The following is a 23,801-nucleotide window of genomic DNA, read 5'->3' as shown; positions in this document are numbered from 1 at the left end:
AACTTTACAGATCTTCTTTATGCACCAAGAGCTTGTAACACTCCAAAGAGAAAGGAAAAATTGAAATCAGACCATATGACCCCTTTAAGTCAAAAGACAGATGTTATAAAAGAGTTGCCAAATCATTAAACAGCTTTACAGCAACAGTAATTCCCTTTCATGTCAACATGAAATGGCACTCACAACCCATTTTACTTCTGTGATGTGACATGAAAATTGCTGTTCAGTAAGATAAAAATGTAGAGTGTGACTTTTAACTATCATAATTTGACTGAATTGTGGACCAGACAGAACACAGGCTTGCAGTCAGTTGTGGAGGATAACACCTCTGGATAACAATTATTTTTATATATATATATATATATATATATACATATATTTATACAACAGTTCGCTCTGGTTCTTAAATCTGATTGGTTGAGAACTGTGAGATATTGGACTGGTATTGCCACAGGAATGCCCTTTCACCCTTTGTATCACTCCGCTTCCAGTATTTCTCACATCGATTGTCATGGCGGACATCCAAATCCACTAAAATAAAAAAAATAACACTTTTTTTTGTGTCACGGAATGTAGTTTTAAGAGTTTTTTAGGCGAGAATGTACTTGTTTAGACTTCAAATATATGGTTTGTTAATAAAGATAACGTCTATTTGAAAATTTGTTGAGACGTTTTCAGAGACATGAGCTCCAGGGCGTCAGCGCTCATGAACCCGCCGAGAGCAGCCTCACCTCTGCCAGATCTTGTGGAATTTGCCGCTGGCTCTGATGTCTCTATAGTGGTTAAACATGAGATATAATTTGTTTTGGGTAAATCTGACGGGCAGTCTTTGGTCTCATTAATCTATTATTTGTTCCAGAGCAAATAGTTTTGGCTGAAGGCAAAATCTCATCACGTTATATTTTATGTATATTAGAGCATGGCTTTTATGATGGCTGTTGTTATTGTTTATTATTCAATAAATAATATTTTATATTTATATACATAGTAGTAATTAGTATTGGAAAACAGTGTGTGTTTTCGTGATGGTGATTTTTGTGACATTGTACTGCCATTAGATGGCGACAAGTGACTGTTTTACAAGTCAGCATTTAAGGCTTTTATATTGAATATTTTTACTTTTAATAACAGCTTGTAAGATGCAGTTAACAAATGCACTGAGCAGCGCTGTCATCGGAAATCACCCTTAACAGATGAAAGACAGTACGACAAAGATAATGCTTTCCTCAGCAGACATTGAAACAAATTTTTTATTGTGAAGATGAGATTGAGCTTAAGAATGAATGCTGCATCAGATGCAGGTAATCACACTAGCTCAGTCCATCTCTCTCTCACAAAACTCTGCATAATACAGTGAGCTTTTAATTAAGTAATACAATAAGTTTTAATGAAGCAACTCAACGTTCCTTCATAACTAATAGTTCTAAAGTGACGTTTTCGAATTAGTAACGGAGGCTTGAGCTCAGCTGTTAAACTGTCAAACTGAGATTTGAATATGTGGCGGAAGGAAGTAGTTCTGCACAAAAGGGTTTTTAAAGTCACTCCATTGTTGTTTTTCATATATATTTACACTCGTGCCGTCGAACTGTTGTATAAATGCAATATCACTCTCGTACTCGAGCGATACCGGCTCTATATCAGCGGCTGTGATTGCCTGCGGCCTCGTGCCTCTAGCCTAATCACAGCCATGCTGATATAGAGCCGGTATCGTTTTCGTACTCGAGTGATATTGCCCATATATATACACACACAGACACACACACACATACACACCACACTTGTGATGGCAGAAGAGATTCCCCCAATCGCTTTTTAAAGTGCATTGTAGAGTTGCTAATTGTCTTCATTATTCTGTGTTCTCATTGGTTGGTTGGCATGTGATCGATTTCATGCCCTAGAAAAGTTGTACCAAAATTGCTCACCCAAGCAGAAAAACCATGTACTGTTGCCAGAACTGTATATTTTACATTTTTCTTAAAGCAAACAATTTGCGAAAATCCATGGAAAACATTCCTCTATATTTCTGACATATAACAAGTGCACATTATCTGGGAACATTAATCTGGGTTAATTAATTAATCTGGGTATCAATGTAACCCTTATGTTAGGTACATTATGTATCGTAACACGACAATGTTATAACAATGTTATATATGTTACATTCCAGATGATACCGTTTGCCACTGTTATATACATGTAACAATTTAATTAAAAGTTACTTAGTTTTATAAAAGGAATGACTGCAGAGGTCAAAAACTGATCCTACAGTGTAAGCCAAGTTCTGCTTAAGGGCTCATTGTGCGAGATGCAGACACAGCAAACACGGTCATGTATGGAAGCTAATAGGATAAGTGGGGGCTTTGCAAATGTGGCAAGAGAAGTGTGAACACAGTGTTAAATATGCAAATGAAACTAGAGGTCTCATATCTGGTCATATCTGTTCACTTCACTGCATCAGCCACCAAACAAGTGTGGTGCCTTTAAAACGTATTTACACCCATGCTCACTTGCATACTACATGTGCATCTAAGCAATAAAATACAGACAAAAAACACAAGTCTTTAGCCATACACAATGGGCAACCACAAGGGGGCCAGCTGGTTAATGAGTTTTACAGTTGAGACTTCTGACTGCAAATCAGTCTGTCATTGTACATAAAAAAAACAAAAAATATCCTGAACCTACAGTATAACAGCATATGGAACAGGAAAAGCACTGCTGAGTATGACATTTGAGGGCAAATGAAATCTGCAAACTGCATACTGTATAAATACATCAAGGTCATGTATGGTTCTTAGACTTTCTTATTTTTAATAAATATTATTGCAGAACAGTATATGATCAGATATGTGAATTTACTGAGATAGCGCACAATGTTTGTTCATACAACTACGAATAAAACAAATTTTAACTTTATTCAGCATTTTAATTTGAAACAACACAAGTAATATGCTACTCTTTTTTGCTTAAGCATGTTTCGCATTACACTTATGCTGTACAATGTTTTTGATTGTAACTTACTACATGAAGATGAGTTTTATCAGCACTGCATAGTTATTATTTGAATATCCTTTCACTAAAAGCCAGTATACACTGTAGTGTTAACAAAAATATAAGGCCGCTAATATTCTTGAAACGTGTGGGTTTATGCAATGCCTCAGAGAAATGCAAATGACAGCAGCTTCAGGGAAACTGGGTTTTATTAGAGCTGATTAAATAATGATGACTGGGATCCAAGAACTCCCATAATTTGTGTCAAGTTTCAAAGTTTTTCCTGATCCACTGCTCCTAATGGAAATCTAATAAATGCCCAATCTTCAACTACCTTTTGGAAACTGTCACGATTCGCTGTGGGAGGAACGAGTGAGAAACATGGAGTACAAGCAAAAGTCTTTAATCCACGAATCACAGGGGATAATCCACAACTGGAACATGGGAAACGCACAACATCCAACAAGTAGACCCGACAGAGGAGAAATGCACAGACAGGAACTTATAAACACAGGTGCACAGAATGACTAATTAACTAAACAAGGACAAGAACATGACCAAATAAGGGAACACAGGAACAGAAACGGGCAAAACATAACAAAACAGGTCCATGATCCTGACATATCGCCCCCCTCCCAGAAGGCGCGTCCTCATGCCATAGAACAACAGAGGGGGGCACGGGTGGGAACTTGGGAGGCGGCTCAGGAGGAGGACGGACACCCGGGAGGGGGCCGGCAGACAGAGACCAGGGAGGTGACGATGGAGGGAGGAGCCAGGGAGGAGACAGGAGGGGCTTGGAGCAGGAAGAGCCAAGCTGGACCCAGACCACAGCCATGATGATGGCCCACGGTGGAGCCGACGGAGGGAGGAGCCATGGAGGAATAGCCGCCGACTCAAGGGGGCCGACCAACGGCTGCGGAGCAGGTGGTGGAGGAGCCCAAGGCAGAGACAGAGAGCCAACGAGCCAGGGGGATGGCGAGGATCCAGGGGGCCAGGGTGGAGCCGAGGGCTCTGGCGACCAAGGCGGAGGCGGAGATCCGCAGCGGAGCCGGAGCGACTGAGGACCAAGGTGGAGCTAGCAGGAGGAAGGATCCCAATAGAGCCGATGGGACGGAGCAACGAGGTACAGCTGGAGGAGCGGAGTCCTGAGGCGATGGCGGGTCGACGCCCGACCGAGGCGGAGCCGGAGGGACGAGGGAGCCCGGTAGAGCTGGTGGATCGACGGGTGACGGTGGGGGCGAGGGAGCTAGGAACTGAGGTGGAGCCGCTGGGTCTACGGGCCGAGGCGGAGTCCGGACCTCGGAGGCTGGAGGCGGAGGTGAGGGATTCTCCAGCCACAGCGACGCTGGAGGATGGCAGACCCGCGGAGCTCGCACCGTATTGATGGTGGGCTGAGCGCGAGCAGAAGAGCTGCCAGACGACAGCAGTGGAGGAGGCTGGAGCAGGTGGGAGGGCGGGCATTTGTAAATCTCCAGGCATTCAGGGCTTAACTCTGGATCGGAAGCCCCCTCTAGACTGAACACAGGAACAGGATGGCGCTCTGGAGGAGCGGACACATGGGGGCGCTTTCGAGGAGCGGGCACTAGAGGGCGCTTTCTAGGAGCGGGCACTGGAGGGCGCTCTGGACTGGATTCAGGGACTGGAGCCCTCTCCTCTTCGCTTTGGCACTTTTGCCGCACCATACTCAGCTCAGCCGCGGTGTAGGGGGCAGAGCTCCTCTCCGCGCTCACACCATCCACGGCTTTTTCCCTCGTGACGGGCATTATTGCCGGCTCTCGCACCTGGTCTGACGGATACAGCTCTACGTCCGGGGCGATCCTTTGCGCAGTCGCTCGGCTTTGCGCTGATCGTCAGTTCGGCGAGAGCCAGAAACAGTCTGGTATTGTCCCCGAGTGAGCGCTCCCCCTGCTCCAGCAGGAGGAGGAGGAATTCGGGGCGAAGGAGGGAATCCATTAGGGCACACCACGGAAACAAAAACTCTGAGAGAAAACCGGAAAACAAAACAGACGGTAGACAAACGGAGGTTACTGTTTTTGGTTTCGAGTGAGAAACGTGGAGTACAAGCAAAAGTCTTTAATCCAGGAATCACAGGGGATAATCCACAACAGGAACACGGGAAACACACAACATCCAATAAGTAGACCCGACAGAGGAGAAATGCACAGACAAGAACTTATAAACACAGGACAATTACCAAACACAGGTGCACAGAATGACTAATTAACTAAACAAGGACAGGAACATGACCAAATAAGGGAACACAGGAACAGAAACAGGGGCAAAACATAACAAAACAGGTCCATGATCCTGACAGAAACAGAGTGTTTCAATCCCCCAAAACAGCTCACTTTAGTTATTAGTTATTAGTTACTTTAGTTATTTGAATGAAGCACTAAAACAGCACAATTTTGTGCCTGAAAAACCCAGAAGTGCCACTTGTTTAGAAACAAACAAAAAATATCTCATAGCACTGTATAGAAGCACATTGATATGTGGACTTAAAGACTGACAGACATTCAGACATACATTAAGATGTACAGCAATGTGAAAACAGTTATGAAATCAACTAAGCTTATTTAATTCAATTCAATTCAAGTTTATTTGTATAGCCTGTAAAATTGGGGTAATATGATCATATTTTCTTGACCTGGTAAGGACTCTAGCCGCTGCATTTTGGACTACCTGTAGCTTGTTTATTGAAGATGCAGGACAATTTAATTGATTCATTAGTTGATTAATTAATAAATAAGCATGGTAGCAAAACAACATACAATGAGGCAAATGACAAAATTCATTCTAAACTCAAAATTCATTAAGATTTGTGAAAACATACATTACATTAATCAATTGCTTGTCTTCTATCTTGTCACAAAATTCCTATATTTGACCATTTCACATGATCAAAATAGCACAATGGCAGTGAGATGGTATTTCATGCCGAAGAGCAGATTAGTGATCAAAACAATATCCAATCTTTGAAGCTGCTTGTTAGTCATACTGTGGCCCATCCAGGGGGGTATGTTTCCATGCTGTGCATAAACAAATAAGGTACGAAATTGATGGGGGCTGCACAGAGAGCCTAATGAAATGGTGAATTGCTCTGCCTCCTTTGAAGAACGGCAAGAAGCCCTTAAGGAACACAAGGAGAAATGTGATTTCTCTCCTCCTTTTGCTCTTTCTTTTCTTTTCTCTTTGTTCTTCCGTCCCTCCCTTCTCTGTCCCCCCACTCTCACCCTTTCTATCACTCACGTTCTGTCTCTCTCACATACACACACATATATACATTCCCCCTCCCTATTTTTCTAATTATCCTGAGGACAGAGCAGCTTGGCACATGACATTGATTTCCATCAGCATTTGGAAATAACCTCGCTGTTGCCCAGGCAACACACATTTATCTTTTCTGTCTTTTTTGCATATTGGTGCGAGATTTTCCATCAGTGAGGGAACGAATGTGGAACGGTGATGACAAATGTGCTCAGGTGGGCCAGCGAGCAGCAATGCATGTGTATATGTGTGTAAGTGATAAATGGTGATGCCCAGCATTAGCAGGGCAATGCAGCGGGACTGGGGGAGGGGTAAAGAGAGTGCTTGGGTGTTGATATGAATATTCTTCTGTGATCAAAGAGCAGGCTAGAGGACCACTCTCATTCTCCCATTAACACATTTCAAATGCTGAAAACTATTTCTGGAAGTGTTCCAAGTAATTGTGGACATTAATGTACAATCTGTACTTCACATTTTGGGGAACTTTTGTTTCAATATATACCAAAGCATATCTTTGTACTCCACTACATCAGCAGTGTTGTTTTATTATTATTTATATACTATCATTTAATAATATTTTGAATTAGCTTTCATATTTCCAGTTTTAATTTTAATTTAGGTTTCAATCATTTTGTTATGTGCTTTTGTAATTTTTACTTATTTACCTTTTGTGTAAATATTTTTATTTAGCTTTAGTTTAATTATATTTTAGTTTGAGTAATTTTAATACTTAAACTTGTTAAGGTAGCATTTCACATTTTTCTAGTTTTAAATCTAATATTTATATTTATTTATTTAAACTTTATTTCAATTAATGATTTTTTTTCATAATTTTAGTTTTAGTTAACAATAACAATACGCATTTCAGAAAAATTAGCTGAAGAATCATGACTTGTTCCAAGACTTGACATCCATATTCAATTACAGCAGTTAACAACTCACTGCCTCAATAATGTATTCGGAGCAAGACTTAAATTTAGAGACTTAACCCTCAATCGGCCCCTGGGGTCAATATGACCCCAATCAACTTTTACTTAGTTTAAAAAAACGGTTCCCTTCATCTCAGTGGAATAAGATTTTGTGACTTTTCAACATTTTATATCTATATTCACATAAAAAAAACCTGGGCTTGATTCGGTTGTTCTGAAGGTTTGTTTTTTTTTACAAATCTGTCCCTTGGGGTCAATATGACCCCACATTGAAATGAATGGGAAATGTGAAAAAATGTTGTTGTTTTTTTTTTCATTTGTCAAAAAAAATAAATAAATCCGGCATAAACAGTAAAATGAATGGCTCTCTATGGCCCTCTGCTGGTCAAAACAATTTCTTTCCTAAACTGTAATCCTTTTAGGTTTATTTCTAACCAGCAGATGGCAGAATTCTACACCTAACACCTAGATCAATATCCAGAAGCAACTTAAATTAAATTTAGGTCATCCTTTAAGTGATTTTTTCATAAAAAAATTATATTTCACATGCAAGCTAATGGTGTAGTTGAGAAATTTTGTGGTAAATAGGTACAAAAGTACTTCATATCTCCCAAAACACAGCATTAATGTATAGATGAGAAGTAAACAAAAATTATATATTATTTGTATGATTAAAAATGTATATATTTTTCACAATTACTCTTTCAATGTTTGGGGTCATATTGACCCCAAGGGACTTAAGTGTAAACAGGAAATGAGGGACATTTGAGGGTTAAATATCACTGAATTGGTCTCCACTCAAAGTGAGTTTGGGTGTGCAGACTTCTAATAATTCATAATAATGTCACACGGAGATGTAACCTATTTTAGCTCAATCCTGACTGTGTGTGTGAAGAACTACCATTTACGTGTTTTACATTCAAATACTTTGTACATTTACTGAACTGGAAATTTAAATTCACAGCATGTTCTTAGGACAATGTGGCATGATATTGGTGCCTGTCCTACAGGACATTACTATAATCCTCACATTTATTGTGCCTGTGTTGTGCAGATGTTGGGCCGCCTGGAGTGGTTAACAGTTTGGCTTCTAGAACTCTGATCGTAATTGCTATATTATGAACCTTAAGTCCCTCCTTTCTAGAAGCCAGTATAGTGAGAGTCCAGGGGGGGTGCCTGCAAGTAAAAGTACAGGTGAGATGTTGATAAATGAGTGTGTGTGTGTTTAGGGTTTAAGTATGAGCATGCGTATATTTCTTAAACAATTTTGCATCTTCAAGGACAGTGGCATAAGAGCACCCCACCTACACCTCCAATCTACAACTAGTCAAAGTAAGCAGCCAGGAGGAAAATCAATTTCTTATTGCCTGATTGTAGTGTCAGGATTCACTTGGAGAGTCTTTAAAATATTCCATATCTGCATTTCACTCAGTCACATTTCCACATACACACAAATTGGAATGAATAGTAAAGATTGGAGACTAGGCTCCTTAGTCTCGGAAATAAAGATTGGCATTGCCAATGTGTTGGCAGAAAGCAATTTGCACCTGAACTGGGTTCTGTCTCCAATTTCCCCACACCATAAGTGTGCTGCCAGGTCCCTTCTCACTCAGACACAGTGTGAACGTGTCGCATGAACGCATAACATAGATTCAGCAGGTCCTTCGATGGGGGATTTGAGAAGTTTATGGATGTATTACAGTGTGTCTGGGGATTGAGAGTCCAAATCAGGTTTCACTGGAACTCAAAATCACCCCACCTGACTATTCAGTGTAGAGTCCATTTTGATTTGAAGATAGAGGACTCAAAAAACCCTTACAGGGCTCCAGCTGGGTCTACATAAACAAATTTGTTATTACCAAATTCATGAGGAGGGAAGAAGAATTTAACTTAGATGTGGATTGTTCCTGGAGGGCAGCATTATTATTTTTCAGCCAATGCAAATGTATTCCCAGCAATAAGGTATTTGAGAAAGTGCAAATTTACATAGCCACCATAGGAGAGTAAATCTGATCATATAAATGTAAATAAGGAAAGATTCAAGTGTGTTTTCACATAAAAATAAGTTAAAAACTAGGTATGCGAGGGCATGTGTGTGGGTGAGACAAACATAGTAAGTGGTGAAAGAAAGTGCGTGAGATACATGAAGGGCTGGAGGGCACTATAACTGTGAATGTGACAGCAGACTTAATTATCATTTTCCCGCAGTCTCATAGAGCAGAACAAGACACTACAGCTACCCTAACACAGGGGGCAGCAGGGAATTAAAGGATTAGTTCACTTCCAGAATAAAAAAAATCCTGATAATTTATTCACCCCCATGTCATTCAAGATATCCATGTCTTACTTTCTTCAGTTGAAAATAAATTAAGGTTTTTGAGGAAAACATTCTAGGGCAGCATTTCCCAAAAGCTTCGTAAGCCTAAGAAGTTCGTAAAAACGATCATACGACTGATCTTAATATTACGGTCTGTTTCCCAAAATCATCGTAACTTAAGTAGCACTTGAAAATCATCGTAGATCTACGAGTGCTCTGGAGTAATCGGCCAATTAAGGCCAATGTAAGCCTTAAGTGCATCGTAAGAAGACAGATTTATGCGGTCACCTGCAGGACAATCGGCAGATTACACCTTTAACTTTATTCAAGTGCAATGTGATTATAATATAAGGATTTGATTGTACTTTATTGTACACTTTATTACTCTTTTTTTATTATTATTTTATAAATTAAATAATTAAAAAGGGCAGAAAAAATTGAAATACACACCTAAATTAAATGACTGAACAAAATAAATAAATAAATAAAAGAAGTAATGTAGGAAATATGCTTCAAAGACTGGGAAAAAAAATCTGTCAATGACTTGCTGACGTGCACCAGCCATATTGGACCCGGAAATAACGTCTCTCTCTCTCTCCCTCTCTCTATATGTATATATATACACAGTATATATATATATATATATATATATGTATAAAGTATATTATATATTATTATATAAAGTATAATATTATACACTATAATATAATATAATATTGTATTATAGTTATTATATCCGAGTTGTCTGGAACGCAGCATTAGGTTAACATTTCAATAAACGAGCGTGTAGTACTACAATTATGAGCCATTCTATAAGGTGACATTTCAGCACTTGACAAACGGATAGCGACTCCTAGGTATCACTTAAAGTACGGCTACGTGCGATTGTGTTAAGTGTATTTTTGGGAAACGCACGTGAAACAATAACGAACGATCGTAAATTTACTCGTAGAAAATGCTCTTAAGGGCTAAGATCAATCGTTATCGAGAAACACAGCCCAGGACTTTTCTCCATATAGTGGACTTCAATGGGAGCCAATGGGTTGAAGGTCCAAATTGCAGTTTCAGTGCAGCTTCAAAGGGCTCTACATGATCCCAGCTGAGGAATAATGGTCTAGCGAAATTATCTGTCATTTTCTAAAATAAAAAATAAAAATGCATATACTTTTTAACCACAAATCCTCGGGTGATAATTATCAGTACATTTTTATTCTGGAAGTGAACTAATCCTTTAATAACATGCTTGTCCATATGGTAAATTGGCATTATGGCTTTAAAGGGACTACCCTATTTTTAGGGGTGTGTGATATAACTATTTTTGATCGTGGACGATTCAAATGTCTCCACGATCTGCTTTTGAAGAAATATTGTAAAACCATCACTTCTACCACAAAAGACTGCATTGTAAATAATCTTCCTGACTTGTCTCAATTCCTCAGCATATCCAATAGCTCAGAAAAACTAGATGGTGTAACAGAAACTATTGACTCTCTCTTTTCTAGCACTTTAGAGATGGTTGCTCCTTTACGCCTTAAGAAGATTAAGGAAAACAGTCCGACATTGTGGTATAATGAGCACACTTGCACCTTAAAGAGAGCAGCCTGGAGAATGGAGCACAGCTTGAAGAAAACAAAATTAGAGGTATTTCGTTTTGCATGGCAGGAAAGTACTTCTACTTATAGAAAAGCTCTAAAAACTGCTAGATCTGTTTACTTTTTGTCTCTCTTAGAAGAAAATAAACACAACCCCAGACATTTATTCAATACAGTGGCTAAATTAACGAAAAATAAAGCATCAACAAACGCAGACATTCCCCAACAGCACAGCAGTAATGACTATGAACTTCTTTACTTCCAAGATCGATACTATTAGAGATGAAATTCTAACCATGTAGCCGTCAGCCACAGTATCGCATCAGATGCACTATAGATCCCCTGAGGAACAATTCCACCCATTCTCTGCTATAGGACAGGAAGAATTGTATAAAATTGTCAAATCATCAAAACCTGCAACATGTATGTTAGACCCTATTCCATCTAAACTACTAAAAGAAGTGCTTCCAGAAGTGATAGATCCTCTTCTGAATATTATTAATTCATCAATGCCATTAGGATATGTCCCCAAAACCTTCAAATTGGCTGTCAAATTAAACCTCTCATTAAAAACCACAACTTGATCCTAGAGATTTAGTTGATTAAAGACTGATCTCAAATCTCCCTTTTGTCATAAAATACTAGAAAATGCAGTATCCTCTCAGCTATGTTCCTTCCTAGAGAGAAATGGTATCTGTGAGGATTTCCAGTCAGGATTTAGACCATATCACAGTACTGAGACTGCTCTCATCAGAGTTACAAATTACCAGCTCTTATCATCCGATTGTGGTTGTATTTCTCTATTAGTGCTACTGGATCTTAGCGCTGCGTTTGACACTATCTACCACAACATTATTTTGAGTAGACTACAAAATAATGTTGGCATTAGTGGAATTGCATTGTCATGGTTCAAATCTTACTTATCTGACCATCATCAGTTTGTAGCAGTGAATGACGAGATATCATACTGATCACAAGTACAGTATGGAGTACCACAAGGCTCAGTACTAGGACCGCTTTTCACACTTTACATGTTACCCTTGGGAGATATCATCAAGAAACATGGTGTTAGCTTTCACTGTTATGCTGATGATACTAAGCTCTAGATTTCTTTGCGGCCCGAAGAAACATACCAATTCGCAATACTAATGGAATGCAGTTGATATAAAAAATTAGAAGACTAGTAATTTCCTACTGCTAAATTCTGAAAAAAACAGAGGTTTTAATTATTGGATCCAAAACCTCTGCATGTAATAACCTAAAACACTGTCTAACAATTGATAGTTAGAAACCTAGCTGTGCTATTTAATCTTTCCTTTGACAACCATGTTTCTAGCATTTGTAAAACCGCATTTTTCCATCTTAAAAATATATCTAAATTACAATCTATGCTCTCAATGTCAAATGCAGAACCGTTAATGCATGCATTCATGAACTCAAGATTAGATTATTGTAATGCTTTATCGGGTGGTTGCTCTGCGTACTTAATAAACAAACTCCAGCTGGTCCAAAGTGCAGCAGCTAGAGTCCTTTCTAGAACAAGGAAGTACAACCATGTTAGCCCGGTTCTGTCAACTCTGCACTGGCTCCCTATTGAACATTGAATAAATTTTAAACTCTTGCTAATTACTTATAAATCCCTGAATGGTTTAGCTCCTCAATACTTGAGCGAGCTCATATTGCATTATTGTCCTTAACATTCGCTGCGATCTCAAAACTCTGGCCATTTGATAATACCTAGAATATCAAAATCAACTGCGGGCAGCAGATCCTTTTCCTATTTAGCGCACAAACTCTGGAACAATCTACCTAGCATACACATAATACACTATCGCATTTCTATAATTCAAATCCATTAAAGGATTGTTAGGCTGCATTAATTAGGTCAACCGGAACTGGGAACACTTCCCATAACACCCGATGTACTCACTACATCACAAGAAAAATGGCATCTACACTAATATTAGTCTCTTTCATTCTTTTTCAAAGGTCACCGAAGCCATGCAGATCCAGTCTGTATCCAGATCAGATGGTCACTGTAGTCACCCAGATCCAGCCAATATCCAGACCAGATGGTGGATCAGCACATTGAGATGACCTCTACATCCCTGAATGTCAGCGGAGACCATGTCAACTAGATGCACCCAAAGACAGATCCCACCTCGATGACCATTGGCACAAGACCACGAGAACCAGACAAGTCCTCTGCACAATCTGACCTGTGTTGCAGCCTGGAATTAAACCACGCCATACTGGTTTTGTCTGGCCAGAGGAGAACTGGCCCCCCGACTGAGCCTGGTTTCTCCCAAGGTTTTTTCACCATTTCTGTCACCGATGGAGTTTTGGTTCCATGCCACTGATGCCATTGGCTTGCTTAGTTGGGGACGCATAGCTGAAGAGAAGCTGAACTGGATGATGACATCACTGAATCAACAATGAACTGACTTTAGCTGGAACATCATTTTTGGCATTTTTAAACCACAGATTTTATATGAAATGAGGGAAATGTGTACACTGGTAAAATGTTTCATTTATATATAAAAATAGCAGCTTTGGTTGCCATAACCTTACCATAAATTGACAATTTTATTACATATTGTAATTTTGGTCACTGTATGTTTTATAGATAATTTTAGCAGTAGTTTTTCATAAAAAGTTAATGTCTATTGTAAATACATTTTCTTTATACATTTTCATTAAATAATTATAAGAGAATGCAGGTTTCGTCTGGCTTTTCGACTGAGCCTGGTTTCTCCCAAGGTTTTTTCACCATTTCTGTCACCGATGGAGTTTTGGTTCCATGCCACTGATGCCATTGGCTTGCTTAGTTGGGGACGCATAGCTGAAGAGAAGCTGAACTGGATGATGACATCACTGAATCAACAATGAACTGACTTTAGCTGGAAAAATTACTCTTTGTCATTGTCTTCTTGCATTATTGACAAACTGTTTTCCTGTTTGACACTGTAAAGCTGCTTTGACACAATCAGTACTGTATAAAGCGCTATACAAATAAAGGTTGGCTTGACTGTAGATGCTCTCAGCTTGTATATTACTGACAAAAACAGACAACCTTGTCTAAAAATGTTCTACTTTTTTAGAACAGGTTTGCAAAGAAAAACATAATTCAAAAACCTGAAACTACTTTTAAAATTTTAGTTTTACTATCTACAATTCTTTACAGGTGATTAAAAAAACAGTTGTGTTACTGACATGAGGAGATTATATTTTGGAATGAATGCTCATTCAGTCAGACAGATACTGCAGTCAGACATATATGGGGGATTAGAATGGAGGACTAGATAGATAGATAGATAGATAGATAGAAGATCTGCAACAACATACATTTCTCTTTATCCCTGTGCTTACATCAACTACAAGACTGGCAAACATTAATTCAAGCAAATCACTCCCCTCCAAAGAGGACCGGCATGATATTTCTCTCTGCTGTAGAATCTAATTAAATCTGCAGCTGTCTTTTAATCAAAATGAGGCTAATTTGCATATGGGTAGGGTAACAGCCCCACATTCCTTTGTGAAAAAAGACTTGGCATAATGCCAGTCAGAGAATAGGGTCTCAGTGTGAGAATACCGTGTGTACATATGTGTGCATGTGAGTATTAATTTGAACAGGGTGGGTGTGTAGAGGTAAAAGGTGACAGGCAGATGAGTTAGGATGGAAATCAAAATTACGCAAGCAAACAAACTGGTGCCAGCAATTTATTTAATCTAACAAACAATGTAGGCATTTGCAAAACTGGCTCAAGGGTATTGCAAACAGAGCAATGCGGGAGCGGTCTCAACATAAAACTCAAAATCACCGAATTGCATCAGGTTAATTACTAAAATTATCAAGTATAACAAAACATGCACATTTAACATTTCATAGTCATTAATATACAGCAATTCATCATCAGTAATTACCTTGGTTTTCTTGGTCTGAAAAGATGTGCTAGCGTTGCGGCGATTAGCTGATCTTTAAAAGGATGACAGGCTTTTGTTTTGGAGCTTGTTGACTTTCATAGATGAGGATCAGAGGGAAAGGAGAGAAGACGACGACTTCTTATAGGGAGACTAAGGACTTGAGTTAGATGACTGTCTGCCACCAGTGTACACTCACACATGCACACACACAAAAAAAGACTAGCAAGCTATCTAGCTACCTAGCTATCTAGCAACTTTTGTGACTTCTAAAAGTCACAAAACACTTTTAAGTGTATTTATTACTTTGTGTATTGAGGATGGATCCAAAAGCTCTCTTCTGTGGGCATAATTTACAGTATATATGTTGATCTGTTTTAAATATATTAACATGGAGCATCGAAACAGTGGTTGTGATGCAATTTGCAAGAACATTGAGAATTAGATAATATTTATTGACTGTTGATCTTTAAGCTCTCACACAGGTGCGCTAATGGGACTTTTATAAATCTAAAAGGTCATAGTTTCTATTGACTAGCTGAACATGAATTATCTGAACATTATATAGTGAAATTGTTATGATTGGTAACTAAGGTATGCAGAGCACATCTATTCAGAGCATATCTAGACAAAAAATTTTTTGGTTTTTTTTGCCTTTGGAAAACAGTGTATAAATGAATACGAATAGTTTAATGGTGAATAGTTTAAAACTAAAATATTTATCAAGAAAGTAAATCTTTAATGGTTTATTATGTTAATGTTTTATATTTTAATTTTTAGTTAGAGTGCAAAATTATAATTTTTTAACTTTATGTAATTTTGAACGAGTCAGCTATTAATATGAGGTAGTGTTTGTTTCTTTTTTTGACCTTGAAATGCATCATGCACTGTGGTTACTGGATTGCATTAATTAGTTGTTTGTTACTGTAATTAATTTTTGTTGTTGCTGCTTTTTAATATTATTTCAATTGAATAATTGAGTTTATTTAAATGTTCTTATCAGATGTTTCAGAGTATACCAAATCTAAAAATCAAAGATGCAAATATTTGTTAATGACTTAATCTTTTTTCTTTTTTTCTGTGTGTTGTTTTCCTTTGCATGTATTCTATTCTTCACTGCTTATTTCCCACTTCAGTGATTCACCACTATTATGTTGTCAGAAAACTGATCCAAATTCTCATTTCATGATAATAACCAAAGTGTCACGATCACTAGCTGGAGTGCCCATGAGCTCCGCTAGAGGGCACCCCATCCTGTACCCTTTTACCACTCCCATTTCCCATAATCCTCTGCCTGGACACATCATCAATTGCAATCACCTGTCTTTCATCAGATCTCATCATCAGTTCACAGCTGTCTCACATTAAAGTAGCACACACACCCTCTGACTTTGCTGGTGATTGAATGTTTAGCCTCCCGTTGTCTTGCCTTCTGTGTTTCCTGGTTATTGTGTTTGATCCTTGGACTGTTATCTTGTTTTTTGATTTATTGTTGCCGGCCCTGACCATCGCCTGTCTTGTGGATTACTCTTTTGCTTGTGCCTTGGATGGTATTGTTTGCTGGTGTTTCACCCTGCCTTTTGTTACTACTAGTGATGCGAAATCCGATTCATTTCCGCAAACCGGTACTTTTCGGACAGATCGGCTCATTGAACCGGTTTAAAAAGCCGATTCACCGGTTCCTGACCTCATCAAGCAATAACGACTCTACGCATTTCCTTTCTAACAACTCAGTGCCATGTTGTATCAATTAAAAATTAAAATAAGTAATTTATGTCAACACATATTGAAACATTAAAAAATAAAGTTATTTGTGTGAAAGCATATTGCTGATTATTGCCATATAATTCACTTAAGTTAATGGTGTTTGTGGTCACGATATGTTCTACATGTCTACAGTATAAAGAATGAATAAACCAGTCTTATAAACTCCTTGATTTTGCTTAACTTTAAATATAAAATGCATGCACTCGACAGAAAGGTTTTTGCAGGTTTTAATAAAATGTAAATTAATAACAGTCATAATAAGCATTTTTTCTAGTACGCGCCTCAGGCTTGCACAGTATCATCAACTCAATCATCAGAATCTTCGGTAATCCTCGGCAAACTTCGCCACGGCTCATTCGGTTCTTGTTGAGTCCTCTGTAATCCTCTGCAAACTTCGACAGTTGGTTGAACCGACTCATTCGGTTCTTTTTGACTTGGACATGCTACTTCGGCTACTTCCTGAGAACCGGCTCAAAAGAACGATTCGTTCAAGAACCTAACATCACTAGTTACTACGCTGTATGAAATAAAGCCTTGCTTTTGGATCCCCAACTCCGTCGTTACGACTCCCTACATTACACAACGTAAAGAAAGTGGTGAATGAAAACTACAACAAATATATATATATAGTTCAGTCATGAAACTCTAGATGGCGCAGGCTGATGGGGTGTTAACGCTGATGATATTCAGAGAGTTAAACGACTTGGCACAAGCTGATTGGTTCATGCTGCATATGCAGCCAATGAGCTTACTGCCTTGCATTTATATGGCTGGCAAGCATTCACTTGAGATTCCTGGGTAGCGCTCATTCTTAAAGGGGCCACATCTCTATTTCACTCGTTACCTTGGTTCAGCGATTGTGAAGAGTTTATTATGAAAGTCAAGTTTAGTGATAGTTTAAAGATAATTAATCATGAATTCGTTTAAAATATAAAGATACTACTAATAATAAATAATTTCCAATCAGTAGCCCATGTACAATGTAGATAATATTAGGACACTCTTAAACTGTAATTTACTATTTGTGTATTCAGTTGGGCTTACAGCAATTATAGTACTTTCATGGAGTGTAGCAGCAGTATCATAGAATTCAGATCACGTTATTAGCGAATTGTTCATTGCAGTATGCATAGCAAATCAAGTCAAATTATTACTGTTGTTTATAGCAGCGGCAGCAGGAAATATCTGGTTGTAACTTGCATGAAATTTCAGTGATAACACATGGGGTAAGTAACTCTTTTAAATTGAAATAGGCTTTTATAACTTTGTTTATTTAACAGTGCGTACAGGGATTTTGTGAACTTTTCAAAGCGAAATAGGCATTATTTGTTTGCGTTTCATTGTTTAATAAAGACGCTTATAGTAATTCTAAGTACTTTCGTGCAGCTGTAGCAGCAGTAAGCATTGCTATTCAGATCGCATTTTTTAGCGAATTTAATAGCAGCAGAATGGCATAGAAAATTCAGATGCATGTTAGAAATAATATTAGCAGCAGTCTACATAGCAATCAACTATTATTGCTAATATAGCAGGGGCAGCAGAAAGTACTTTAGTTGCATGAAATTTCAGCGGTAATGCATGGATGAGCTACAGCAATTCTAGTACTTTCACGGAGTGTAGCAGCAGTATCCATAGAATTTCAGATTGCGTTATTAGCGAATTATTAATAGCAGTATGCATAGCAAATCAAATTATGCATTTAGTAGCGGCAGCAGTAGGTAGACTGTAGTTTACATTTACATTCTTATATATTCATTTTGTAGACACTTTTATCCAAAGCGACTTACAATTGCTGAAGTTTCAGTGACTTAAAATGGATGGTATGTGAACTCTTCAAGCGAATAGGCATCATTATGCTATTCTAGGGAATTGTGTGCTTCTAATTTTATACCAATAGTTTGAACAGGACCATTTTCTATTCTAACACAACAATGCCTCTGTGTATAAGGCAAGGTTAACAAAAAAACAAAAACAAACAAAAAAAAAGACAACAGATATTGTGCATTTGTGGTCTACTCTACTGATTTGATTTACAATATATCCCTGAAAAAATTAAATGGAATCTCCCATTTTTGTTATCTGTCAAAATGATGGAAATCATTTTGAAATAATATCAAGCAATGTTAATGAACAATTTTGATTAAGGCAACATATGTTAAGTAATATTAACAAATATTACTAGTTATATGTAACATGTCTGAAAAATATTGATGTGGAAATAATCAACCTTTTGGGGTTTATGTTGAAAGTAATGGGCTCCTCCTTCCCTCCGTCTTTGCCTTGGTCCTCAGTCCCACTGGCTTTGTAAGGGGTACAACACACAAAGCACTATAATGGTCTATATTTTTTTTCCTCAAATAATATATTTTCAGGCAGACTGTCCTCAAGTGTCCAGACATATCCAACCTGTCTACATGGGTTGCTTTGGTAACAACATAGGCGAAATCAGATTTGAGAAAAAAAAAGAGGTTATTTATTTTGTATTTATTTTTATGTATTTATGCATTTGTTTATTTGTTTGTTTGCTGGCCAGACTTTCAAAAACCCATTTGGATAAAATATAGATAAGCAAAAAACCTCTCCAGTATTGGATGAGGCACAGAATAGAGGTCTACCTTCATTCATTCATTCATTCATACCTTATCTCTTAGAGATTCACCAATTTGGTGAATTTTCTGACATCACAAGGATTACATTTGTGAAACAAAACAAAAACATTCACTGTACTGTACATGCATAGATTTCCCACTATGGTATTGTCACGGACATACCAGGCTCTCCCTCCACTCAAACACTCTCATGCAGCTTCTCGCCATACACATCAGAACCCCTACAAAAGCACAACTCACCATGTCATTGTCACCAAGATGCTCCTTGTTCCTTTTTTAAGGATACAACAAGTGAGTTTGCTTGCTTGTGTGCTTACCGGATTTCCAAGACTTACCTTCTCCATTCCTCCAGCGATCACCAGTTCTCCCAGTCTCCAGCGTTCTTCTGTGCACATTGTCCCTGCTTACTGATATTTACTCACCCGTGATACTCAGTGCCACTGGACTGCACCCATATCCTAATTACAGTCAGATCATCAGCTCTGTTGTCTACCATCTTTTCCTACCTGCTATACTGACCTGCTCTTCATATAAACATCAGTATCTGCTATATTGATATCTACTTACCTGATATTTCCACCTGCTTTGTCCTCCATCATGCTGTTTTTGTCTTCATTTAGCCCTGCCGTAAATAAACATTTCTTTGGGTTCAAACTTATCTTACTAACACTCTCTGTTGTTTAAACTGCTAAAATATAACTTAATTATCACCATATTTCTGATATTATCTATCAAACTAATTTGACATTGTTCACTTTTAATCTAAACCGCTAGCGCAGCTCATTAACATTCCATTTGTTAGCTCATCATTCACACCTACCATTTCTTTTCTCTCTTTCGCTCTGTTTTTAACAAGTTCATCAAACGATTGTGGTAAGTTGGAATCATTCAACAAACACGCTGAAGGCTTCTTCTCCTGTTATTGTCACCTGCACAGCCTACCACGTTTAGTGCAACTTTCTCTGTCAACAGTGAGGGATTCACATGTGTTAAATGCAGGGAAATAATTAGGATGTCAGAGAAGGCTTCAGAACTAGAGACACGCATCCAAACTTTAATTGAGGAAAGTAAGAATGTGAGGGCCTTCGATACGACTTTGGATGCTACTAGCTTAGCGAATCCTGTACATTGTTCGGTTCCGGTTGCAGAGTCCCCGCAACAGGATGATTAGGTAACTGTGAGGCGGCATAGTCACAGGACAAAACACCACTCTTCCGTTCTGATCAAAACATTAAACAGGTTCCTCCACAGGTGGTGCTGCTCTCTAGAAATATGGCACATAGTCTTAGGGTGCTTTCACACTAGCAATTTTGGTGCGCACCCGGGTTCGATTGACGTAGAGTTCGTTTCGTTTGGATGATGTGAACACTGTCACCCGCAAACCATACCCGAGTCCGCTTAAAAAGGGTGGTCTGGGGTACGGTTCATGTGAACTCCGGTACAGTTCGCTGCTGATGTGACCGCAATCGTACCAAATCGCGGAAGTGAACCGCTATTAATGACGTATTATTTGATAAAAAATTGTGTTTGTGTGTGTTTCACTCACTTTCCTGACGAGCGTGACTGACACGCTGCAAACAGAGAGCTGAATATCTAATTTCTGTTCGCCATAAGCGTTCTTTAGAGCATTTGCAGTACATTCGTAAGACAGACTTAAGTGCCGTTATGTACCGAAGCTTTGTAAACAAAACGAACGGTTCGCTTGATGACGCAAACGAACCGCGGTTCGGACCCAAATAAAATAATATGAACGTAGTCCAGCGGGGGCAGGGGGAGGGGGGAGCAATCGAACTCAGGTTCGGACCTGGCAAGCAAACCAAGTGTGAAAGCACCCTTAGAGTTTGTACTTGACTAACTGGGGCCCAGGTCTGGAAGCAAATAGACTGGCTAAACCAGCCATCTGCTAGCCACCTCACGTCAATGAAGTCAGTTAATTCTCAGCACATAGAGACTCCTTCACCTAGATATCATACTTTAGAGACTGTACATGTTCCCCAAACTATCAAATACAAAAAAATGTCCAAACCAATTTAAGGGTAACAATTTAATCGATGTTCAACAAATAAAAAACAAATAATACAGATAAACAAATGATAAAGCTTGGCTTAATGAATATTTCATGTGTGTTATGGTGCTTTTTGTTTGTGTTTATGTGTTTATATTAGTATTGGTCTGCCGTGATGCTGAGTGGTTTGTGATTGTAGCTCCGTGTAGCTTTGCTTTTCTGTTGAATTTCTATCTTACTGTCACTCTCTGTTGTTTAAAGTGATTAAATATAACTTAATTCCCACCATATATCCGATATTATCTATCAAACTAATCTGACTAATTTGATGTTCACTTTTAATTTTAAACCGCGAGTGCAATGCACGTGCAGCGCGTTAGCATTCATTAGCCGGTTAGCTTGTCATTCGCGGTTCTATTTGCGTCTATTACCGTTTTCTGCTAGCCGCCTCACGTCACAGAAGTCAGTTAATTCTCAGCATATAGAGACCCTTTCATCTAGATATCACACTATAGAGACTCTGTCTGCTCCTCGAACTGGAAAATACAAAAAATGTCCAAACCAATTTAAGAGTAACAATTTAATTGATGTTCAACAAATAAAAATTTTATATAATACAGAGAAACAAGTGATGAAGCTTGTCTTATTGAACATCAGGTCCCTTTCTACGAAAGCGCTTTTTGTAAATGATATGATCACAGATCATAACCTAGATGTGCTATGTTTGACAGAAACCTGTCTAAAACCAGATGATTACATTACTTTAAATGAGTCTACCTCCCAAGATTACTGTTAGAAACACGAGCCGCAGCCAAAAGTTAAAGGGGGAGGTGTTGCTACAATTTATGGCAATATTTTCAGTATTTATCAAAGGTCTGGTTTCAAGTGTAACTGAAGTAATGGTTCTTTATATAGCATTATCTAGAGTAATAAGTGTTAATGATAAATCCCTACTGACATTTGCACTGGCTACCGTATACAGATGTACGTCACTTCCTGCTTGTTGCTGCCGTGTGTTTTGAGTTTGAGCTCCGTCAAGTTAATTCTTTATCGTCTATGTGTTTATCTTAAAATCAATTTTATACACCATCATTTTCGTTTATATAACGTGTGAATATATCCCCTATTGTATTCTACAACAAAAACAATCAAAGCGCCTTGTTATCACTAGAGAAGATTCGCGACCTGGTGGAGAGGCAGGCCCAGCTGATAGAGCGGAGAGCCGCGCTGGAAACATCTCGGGCTGACGCTCACAAGTCCGGAGTAAGTATACAGCGCGCTGCTAAATATCCCACCACCTCTACTCTGTGTGTTTCTCTACACAGGCCCGGTGCACCCAAGACGCGATCTTCCCAGATGTCCTTCACTCCGGCGTCGGGACACCACGGACCCTGGGTGCACCCGCAGCGGAAGACGCGAGCCAGGCCCCAGGGCGATGACCTCTCCCCCTCCGCCGCCTCCGGTCTTCGAGGTCTCCACCCGGAACCGCTTCGCTCCCCTCCGCAAGACGGAACGCAACGCTGTGATCGTCGGAGACTCCATCGTCCGTCACGTCCGTGCTACGTTAGCTGCACCACGTACCCTGGGTGCACCCCCCACGGAAGACGCGAGCCAGGCCCCGGGCAACGACCTCTCCCCCTCCGCCGCCTCCGGTCTTCGAGATCTCCACCCGGAACCGCTTCTCTCCCCTCCGCAAGATGGAGCACGACGCTGTGATCGTCGGAGACTCCATCGTCCGGCGTTGAGTTCCAGGGAACTCAAAACTGAACGACATGCGTGTGCCTTTCTTGTGCAAGATGCCGGTGATGCAGCCACAGTCCCAAACGAAAATTTAAACAGTTTCAAACATTTCAGCGTCATTACTCCATAAGACACGGGTATAACATATTCAAAATATTTATACCAGAGCAGATATTCATGAACAGAAGCTTAGTTACATTCATAAACACAAGCATGCTTTGTATGTAGGCCTATACAATCCAAACACTATAGTTATAAACATATATGGCTATATTCGTGAACAGAGAATATCCTATCACAGTAATGTTTTGGCTAATCATTCTTACTGACATTAGGCTAGTAACATTATAACTCATATTACTTTTATATCGTATTTCTGTCTGTTATAGAACATAACAGAAACATCCTGGCATCGTGACATTTAGATGCTGTGAATTCAACTTCATAATGTTTCACTTGATTATACATTTAGTCAGGAATTATAGTTTGGAGAAAGTCTAACTAGTAAAATGTGTACAAGTTATGTGAAAACTAATACAAGTAGGTTAATAAAAAAGACTTACTCCGTGTTTATGATCACTGCTGGATCAAGCCGCTGCATTGTTTTTTTCCTGAGGTAATCCAAAGCTTCTTGAGGTGAATTCTGTCTTATTCCTCTCAGCG

This window comes from Sinocyclocheilus anshuiensis, unplaced genomic scaffold, assembly GCF_001515605.1.
Source record: "Sinocyclocheilus anshuiensis isolate Anshui unplaced genomic scaffold, SAMN03320099.WGS_v1.1 scaffold1157, whole genome shotgun sequence".
Lineage (NCBI taxonomy): Eukaryota > Metazoa > Chordata > Actinopteri > Cypriniformes > Cyprinidae > Sinocyclocheilus > Sinocyclocheilus anshuiensis.
Note: the sequence above shows the minus strand (reverse complement) of the source record.